Genomic DNA, 8245 nt, shown 5'->3' with positions numbered 1-8245 from the left:
TATTTGTGTACAACAAAGTATCTCAATTAATTTGATCATAGATTACTTTAGGCATGATGCTGACACTTGCTCCGAAGTCACATACAACCTCTTGAAAAGTCCAATGGCGATCGCTCTTCTTTTCCAGCAAGGTATAGTCTATCCACCTTCCCAATGATGGTTGTATACAGTAATATGCTGCATTATGAATATCGACAAGATTTGCAGTTTCTAGATCTTCCGGTTGTCTCGGAATCTTACCTTTGTCGAATGGAGGAACAACAGCAGCCAGCTGAGCTATTTGTGATTCTATCATTTTATTAAAGCAATGCTGATTTTTAATGGCACAAGCAAAGCTATCCATTCTATTATTTATGTTTTCTAGAATTTTATCATTGGTAGCTACCTTTATAGATAATTCCTCCATAAGTTTGGATTGGCCAGCAATTGATTTTCTCAAGGGTGGTTGATTGAAATAATTAAAATTATTACCTTGATAATTACCTTGGTAGTTCGGTCTCTGTTGATGGTTTCATCCTTGATTCTGTTGAGGACGAAAGTAGTTGTTGTTGTTGACAAAGTTCACATCCTCTTGGGTTTCAGGACAGCTGTTTCCTGAATGCCTAATGTTTCCACACACTTCACATGTCATGCGAGAATCATGAATATGCATGACTTCTTGCTTCTCATTGGCTCAATCTTCAAGCTTCCTCATTAGCAGGTCCATCTTGGCAGATAGCATGTCTACCTCCTTGAGTTGATGCATACCTCCACTCTTCTTGCGGGTTGGAACACGTTCTTCATTCCAACCTTGATTGGAGGCCATCTTCTCCACAAGAGCTATTGCAGCTTGTCTGGTGAGTGACAGGAATGCACCTCCAGCAGCAGCATCCATAGTCTCACGGGTGCTGTTGGTCAACCCGTAGTAGAAAGTCTGCATGAGTAGCCAATTCTCCATCCCATGATGAGGACATTCCGCAATGTAATCTTGAAAGCGTTCCCATGCCTCAGAGACAGATTCATCAGGTTGTTGCTGAAAGCTTGAAATTCTCTCATGCAGAGCATTGGTCTTGCCTGTGGGAAAGAACTTTGCTAGAAAGGCAGTGGAGCAGTTATCCCATGTAGTATTTCTATCTTTGTTGGCGTAGAATCATTGCTTTGCCTTCCCTAAGAGTGAGAATGGGAAGAGGCAAAGTAATATGACATCCTGGGTTACTCCTTTGATGTTGAAAGTGCTACAAATCTCTAGGAAGTGCTGGAGATGTGCACTCGCATCTACATGTGCCTTTCCACAAAACTAGTTTGCTTGCACCATGTTGATGAGAGATAGCTTGAGCTTGAATCCATTGTCTCCAACATTGACTGTTGGTCCAGTACGGATGTTGGTCGTAGTTCGAGCAGAGAAATCATGGAGAGTCCTGTTAGCCATGGCTTCAAATTTTGGTATTAAGTTTTGTCTTATATGGTTGTCTTTCGACTTTAAAGCTGAAACTTTCTTGAGTTTAGCTCTAGTCCTTTTGATTAATACTTCTGGATCTTCAATGTAGTTTGCCGGAAGGTCAAAACCAGTCATACATTACCCTACATAAGATACACAAGTAGACAAAACAAGGGTAAGCCTGTTTGAGCAGAGGTCAATGGTTATCTTCGATCACATTAATAAGTATAAGTTTATCAATACTTCCTTTGCCTAGCTACATTCCCCGACAACGGTGCAAAAAATGCCTGTTGACATTTCTTAGCGTAGCTACTAAGAACAGAGTTTTAAATCTAGTCCCTAGTAACAACGCTAGAAATGTTTGTTGGTATTTATTATCGTGTCACTTGTTTTTAAATAGCCACCTATTATAAACCTATATCTCCTAACTTTACTAGGTTGTCATCCCAAGTGATGATATTAGAGATACTTGTTGGTACTACATAACATTACTACTAGAATAATACTATGCAGTTTTTTATTAATTTTGTGACTAGGAAGAATAAATAAATATATGAATGAAAAGGATCTGCAAACGTACAGATAATATACCATTGTAGCATTTTACCCGAGAGTATTCCAGGTATCCACAGGAAAGGTCTAGCATGGACATGTATTGATGACTTATACTATTGAAGGAGAACTAAACCATAACCAATATTCTAATCATAATAGGGGTAAGTCATAGGATAATATATATATATATATATATATATATATATAGTTATATATATAGGGAGAGTATATTCAGTAGCCAGCTATAAAAAAAGTTATTCTGTAGCCACCTCCATTTACAATAATTTTATATACTAATTTACGATAATATCAATACATATTTACGATAGTTGGGTTACTGTAACACATGAAGATATTTACCATAACGTTATAGTAAACCACTTAGTAAGGAGTTACTATAATCTCGTAAATTAACATAGTAATTATCGTAACTCAAAGTGGCTACAGAATAAGTTATTTTGTAGCCAGCTATAGGGTAGTAGTTATATATATATATGATGAGTATTGATAAATGATAATGATAAATCACTCAGAGGACTCCTTTCTATGAAATTAGCATGGTCAGGTAGAATATTAGAGGAATAATTTCTAAGTCATTCTTAATTACAAGTCAAAACATGCATTGATTAGTGCAATTATACATAGTAATCATTGCTAAGATTATTATCATATCTACACATAAGGGATATTACTAAGGAAGATTAAGAATAGAGCTTGCTCTTCCTTCGTAACCAAACCCTACGTGCGCCTATATTCAGGGAGTGGACCACAAAGGACTCAATGGGAGTGTCACATCCGTGATCTACCACATGACCAAGAATATAGGGTGTATCCACAGGTAAACAACGTATAAGCCCCACTCTTACACAGTGTCGACCACCACCCATGGATCCTTAGAGTGAGCGTTATACGAACTTATGCATGAACATAATGATAACCCAACTATACTAAGCATATAATCAAAGTACACCATGAACATTATAACAAAGAACATGAATAAGATGAATATTGATATTGTCAAAACAATTGTAACTAGCATATAAAAGTAATGGAGATACAAAAGAGAGAGGGGTACAAATATTATACCAAACCATGCTCTTGATAAGATCAGGAATCCAAGGGAAGCCTGCTTGCCTCTCTCTAGACCTAGCCTAACTAGCTATGACCTAGAATATAGCAGAGCTCTGAGGATGATTAGGGTTTCTGTCTTCTCAAATGACTTATGCCTGGGGTGGTAGGGGTTGGTATATATAGCCCGGAGTGTCCAACGTGAGCCCTTGGATCAAACCGACTTAAAGGACGACGTAGATGCAACCTAGGAGGTGGTGGAGAACCAACATAACAATGAGGGACTGATAGGTGGGCCTTAGGGGCCGGTGGCTTACAGGTGGTGTCGGCTGGCCCCACCTGGCGGCGTCTCGCCCTCTGCTTCGGTGTGGAGACCTCCCGAGTCTTCTAAAATCTTTTGGTGTCCGTTTCGCTGTGGATAAGAGCAATTAAATCTGACATGTTGGTCCATCTTGACGGTTTTCTAGATAAACCCTGTAGAAAATACAGATTCACCAAAACTCATAGAATTTGTTAGTTTAAACCCCTAAATCTTCATTGGTGATTATATTTATGCCCTTTATATGTTATATTGATGGTTTATAATGGTTGTTAACTATCGTCAACACTTCCCCTAGAGCTTCTCGTGGACATATGATGTCCGTTCGTCTTCATCTTCATCGTCAAGGTCGGTTGAGCTATCCCTACCAGCCTCCAGTTGGCTCGACGTCGGGGACTACTCGTCCAGGCGTCAACCCCCTTGGCCAGTCAACCGATGGTACCACCGAGAAGTACACCGCCCGGTCCTACACACGAATCTTTAGGAACACGAATGAGTACATTGCAACAGGTAAGGGAACTAGTGAAACCAAAATGAAGACTCTTACCCATGGTGGGAGGCTCCCTACATGGAAGGGCCTCTGCTGGTCGTTGATCCTAAACCACCCTGCAAGGTTGAACATCATCAAGATACGTCATTTGGCTTCATCCTGACTGATCTCCTCGGGTACCTCATGGGTCCCATCAGTCTCCCCCCGAAATTCATACCCGGGATGTGCCCTCTCCTGGCTAGGCTAGACCTGCCGAAAAATAAAATTTGTTGCCACGATCACCCCATCCAACCTTCTTCGGTCTATCAGCGCCAAGAGCTCCATCACTTGCTCCATTCCATTGGCACTAGGCCTCTCTGACCACTTGGCGTTGCTCACATGGATCTGATTAACGTCGCATGCCACATATGGCTCCACCTATGGCATGTAGAACCATCACTACACCCAATACTTTAGATTTGTGTTCAAAGGGGTGGCGATGTATTGACCCACCATCCCGTCCTAAAGCTGCAAGTACGTGCCGCCTACGATCCTAGATCTAGAACCCCCCCCCCCCCGCCTCGGGTTTTCAAATAGAAGAAGTGGCAGAAGAGATCAAAATGGGGAAGAATGCCAAGATAGGCCTCATAGAAATGGATGAAAACAGATACATGAAGGATGGAATTTGGGCTGAGATTGCAAAGACTGATCTTGTAATAGTCAATCAACCCACGGAGGAATGGATGGATTGGAACACCAAATCCGCGATAGAAGTAATCTTCAAAAACTACTAATTCATCACCATGAGGAGTAGGAAAGTTCTCACCGCGAGCCAGATGCCTTCTCATCATCACCGTATCGGGTAGCACGCCGTCCACCACCAACTGATTGAGCGCCGCCTCGTTGCTGATGAACTCCACCCACTCCTCGATGCGATGGAGCTCGTGTGCTACCCTACTCGAGCCACCGCGGTTTCTTTTTGGTGCCATCTCATAGATCTGTGGCCTAGAGGAGACTACACACTTGCGGTTGCTCTAATGGCGGAGCACTTGCTAGGCGTAGTGGTGTGGGCATGAGAAGGAAGATGAAGTGACAGAGAGATAGTGGGGAATGTGCGCTGGGGCCGTGGCACTCTTATAACGGTTCGACCCCTTACCTTTCGCCTCCCAGGGTTTTTGGGAAACCACACCTGCCTCGCCATGTTCTCTCTTGAAATCTCCACATGCCGCTGGGCCGCTGAATGGGCCTGGTGGGCTGCCGCGTTAAACACGGGCCGATGAAACGGAATTCAACGCTAAGCGTTGCTTCGACAGAATTTTTTAGATATTTATGACAAGATGTTTTCTTTCTCTGACCCTACTACAAGATATCTTCTAGCAGGCTTGGGGACTACGTGTGTACACATCATCTTGAGATGACTGTACTTATTTCCACACTGCTTATCTCAGCTACGCTGGGGACTAGTTTTTAGCTAAGCTGGAGACTGGGTTAGCATCTGATGACTACTACTTTGGACCCTGGCACCACATGATTACTTCACCTATTGTCAGGCTTGGGCACTAAGTGGGCACACTTCACCTAGTGGTTGATGTGCTTATTTCTAGACTTCGTCTTCTACAAAGCGACTAAGTCATAGACTGTAATCGTTCAAGATCCCTGTTTTGGTTCTAAGAGTCAATTTTGCCTAACGCATTGATGATAAGCATCTCTCTTTATTTCTGAGGGACTATGTTCCTCTGTGCTAACTAAGTCAGGGACAATAAGCGTCTAACTTCACTGCCCAAAACCTAAATGGGCACACTTCACCTAAGATGAAGACTTCAAAAATTTTTACTTGAGCTCCTTACATTCTGTCGACAAACCTTGACTTCACATGAGTCCGAGCTCAGCTCCTAGGTGAAATGCTCGAACATCTGCTTCAATAGCTCGAATGCCGAGTTCAACAGCTCAGACGACGTGTTCAACAACTCGGATGCTTGTTTCAATAGCTCGACCCCTAGTTAAACTGGTCAGAAGCTTGCTCCTGGTGATCAACAACAAGTTGGACAGCTCGGATAAGCTCGACATGGTGTTACTCAACGGATACAAGGCGCTCAGGGACTAGCTATGGGGTATAACCCCCGATACCCATAGGGCTGTACATGGGCCGAGCCGCCAGGGGAGGCCTAGCCCATAACACTACATCGTGCGAAGCACGACATAGATCGGCGTGCCTCGCAAGACTGCGTGAAAATCCTTGGCGATCAAGGATGATCTGTTTAGATTTGCTAGATTCCACAATCTTTGTAATTCCTATCTTATAAACCGATCAGTATAGAAACAACCGACCTATAGCCCTACCCCGGGCTATATAAGGTGGGTAGGGACCCCCCTCATTTTAATCTGATCTCTCATAATACAATCCATAAAGACACATGACATAGGGTATTACGTCAAGCTAATGGCATAAACCTACCTAATCGCTATCTCTTGCGTTCTGTGTCACCATCCGGTTCCATCACGCGCACCTCCACCGATTCATCTACTACCGTGGGCATACCCCTCGGTAGACTGCCGTACGTATTTCGTCGACACCTATCTCTTCTTCTAACTTTGTGAAGGGTGTCTTTGGAACAGGTCTTTGCAATCTCAAGACAAGTCAACTTCGATCAGTGTTCATGTTCACTTCAACACAAAGTGGACGACTGACTATCTTCGTATCTTATTCTTTGGCTTCACCTCTTCTCGGAGTGGATTGAATATATTTGGACATCTGCCTTCAACTTTGCTTATTTGTCCACTAGGCTTCTCATTGTATAATTTCGAAGGTTCCACAAATGCTAATTGATACGAAGTCGTTCCTATTGGACAAGTATAACTCAAAAAATGAAGGCACTTCATTAGCAAAAGATTGTTAGTTGGCTTGAGGAAATGCGTTGTCTGAGGTTAAATCTCCAACAATAAAATCCTAAAAAATGGTTAAAACTTGGGTTTTGACTTGATTGATTAATGAACTTTACAGAGCCGAGTAGTTAACATTTTTTTCAAACACTTAAGCAAACTTGAGAAATAATGTACACGTTACATACTTTAACATGGGATAGAGCCATGTCTAGAAAGCCCAAAGTTTAGAAATAGTAAAATGCAACTTTAAATTAAAATTTAACTTTAATTAAACTAAAAAAATCCTCACTAATATAGAAAATATTTTTATTGGCGCTTTTACCAGCCGCTATAGTGAAAGGCCAGTAAAAATCAGCAAACTTTATTGACATCATCTAAGAACCACCACTGTCTAAATATTTAGACAACCTGTTTCCTTATGGAAACCACCATTGTAAAAGATTTTTTAGAAATTGCAAATCAGACTAAAAAAGAGCAAAAACTTTCGGAAAAGTTTTCTGGTATGTCCACCCACTATGCAAGGTTTTGGGAAAAGTTTAAAAAAGTTGGGATTTTTTGCTCTAGGGTTTTTAGGGTTGTTATAGTAGCAGTTTTGGGGCCCTCTCATGATCGTCATAGGGTAGCTGTGACTTGTTAACACGCATCTTGTTCACAATGGATTGAAACCTCAAAAACATCAAATGAACTAACTCTCCAGAAAGCTGCACAAAGTTTATACTCTTGACGGTGTGTCTCAAAGAGTCTGGTTTTGACATGGGACGTGCCCTCATGATACCTCTATAGGGTAGACCAGATCTCATGAGCCGTCTTAAGATTTGAAACATGGTCGCACTTAGGCAAAGAGAGACTCATGAAAACAATAGTTCAGGCCTTACTATTGGGCTCGTGTTGACCAATTTGGAGCTGATCACCCGAGCCGCCAAGACCAGGTAGTCCTGAGTCAAGCAAATCTCCCAAACTTTCAAATTGATGCTCTGCAAGTAAGCAGAAATCCAAACTTTCTTGTATGGGTAGTTAGTCCTATCCAAGAAGAGAGCTTTACTACTTTCACGCTCCATGTCACCATCACAGACTAGGAACAGGTTAATGTAGATTGATCCTTAACCTGCTCTGATACCAGTTGAAGGATAGAGAAAGACGACCAGACGGGTGGGGATAGGAGCCAATCAAAATTTCTTCTAAAATGGTAACTGTGCCAACCAATCCTCCAAAGATCCAAAATTCACACGAGTGATGCCGTCAAACCAAAAGGTGGTTGGATGTTCTTGGTGAGGTAACCATGAGCAACACCGAAACACTTCAAAACCTAAAAAACAAGCTCTCAACTTCATCCACAATGAAGCAAGAGCCTAAACCATAATCACCTAAATGAACTGGTGTTTTGATAACTTTGGAAGAAGTGGATTGAAAAACAGACAACCAGAGCACCTGGAAAAACCAGAAAACCAAGTTTTTAGCCCAGAGTGCGGAGGGTCAGCACTTTGTACGTGCGAAGGTTGGTGTGGTGGTTCCGCACTGATGGTTTCCAGCAGCC

At 42.1% G+C, this 8245-nt stretch overlaps 1 non-coding gene across 1 annotated transcript; it reads left to right on the top strand.

The window, feature by feature from the left end:
• The first annotated feature begins 935 nt into the window (after window positions 1-935).
• LOC136490518 (small nucleolar RNA R71) lies at window positions 936-1044 on the top strand. Its single transcript, XR_010767797.1, has one exon. It is a non-coding gene; the product is annotated as a small nucleolar RNA R71 (small nucleolar RNA).
• Window positions 1045-8245: the final 7201 nt, after the last annotated feature.

Source organism: Miscanthus floridulus, chromosome 10 (assembly GCF_019320115.1).
Source record: "Miscanthus floridulus cultivar M001 chromosome 10, ASM1932011v1, whole genome shotgun sequence".
NCBI classification, from domain to species: Eukaryota; Viridiplantae; Streptophyta; class Magnoliopsida; order Poales; family Poaceae; genus Miscanthus; species Miscanthus floridulus.
Note: the sequence above shows the minus strand (reverse complement) of the source record. Positions and strands in the feature narration are given on the sequence as shown.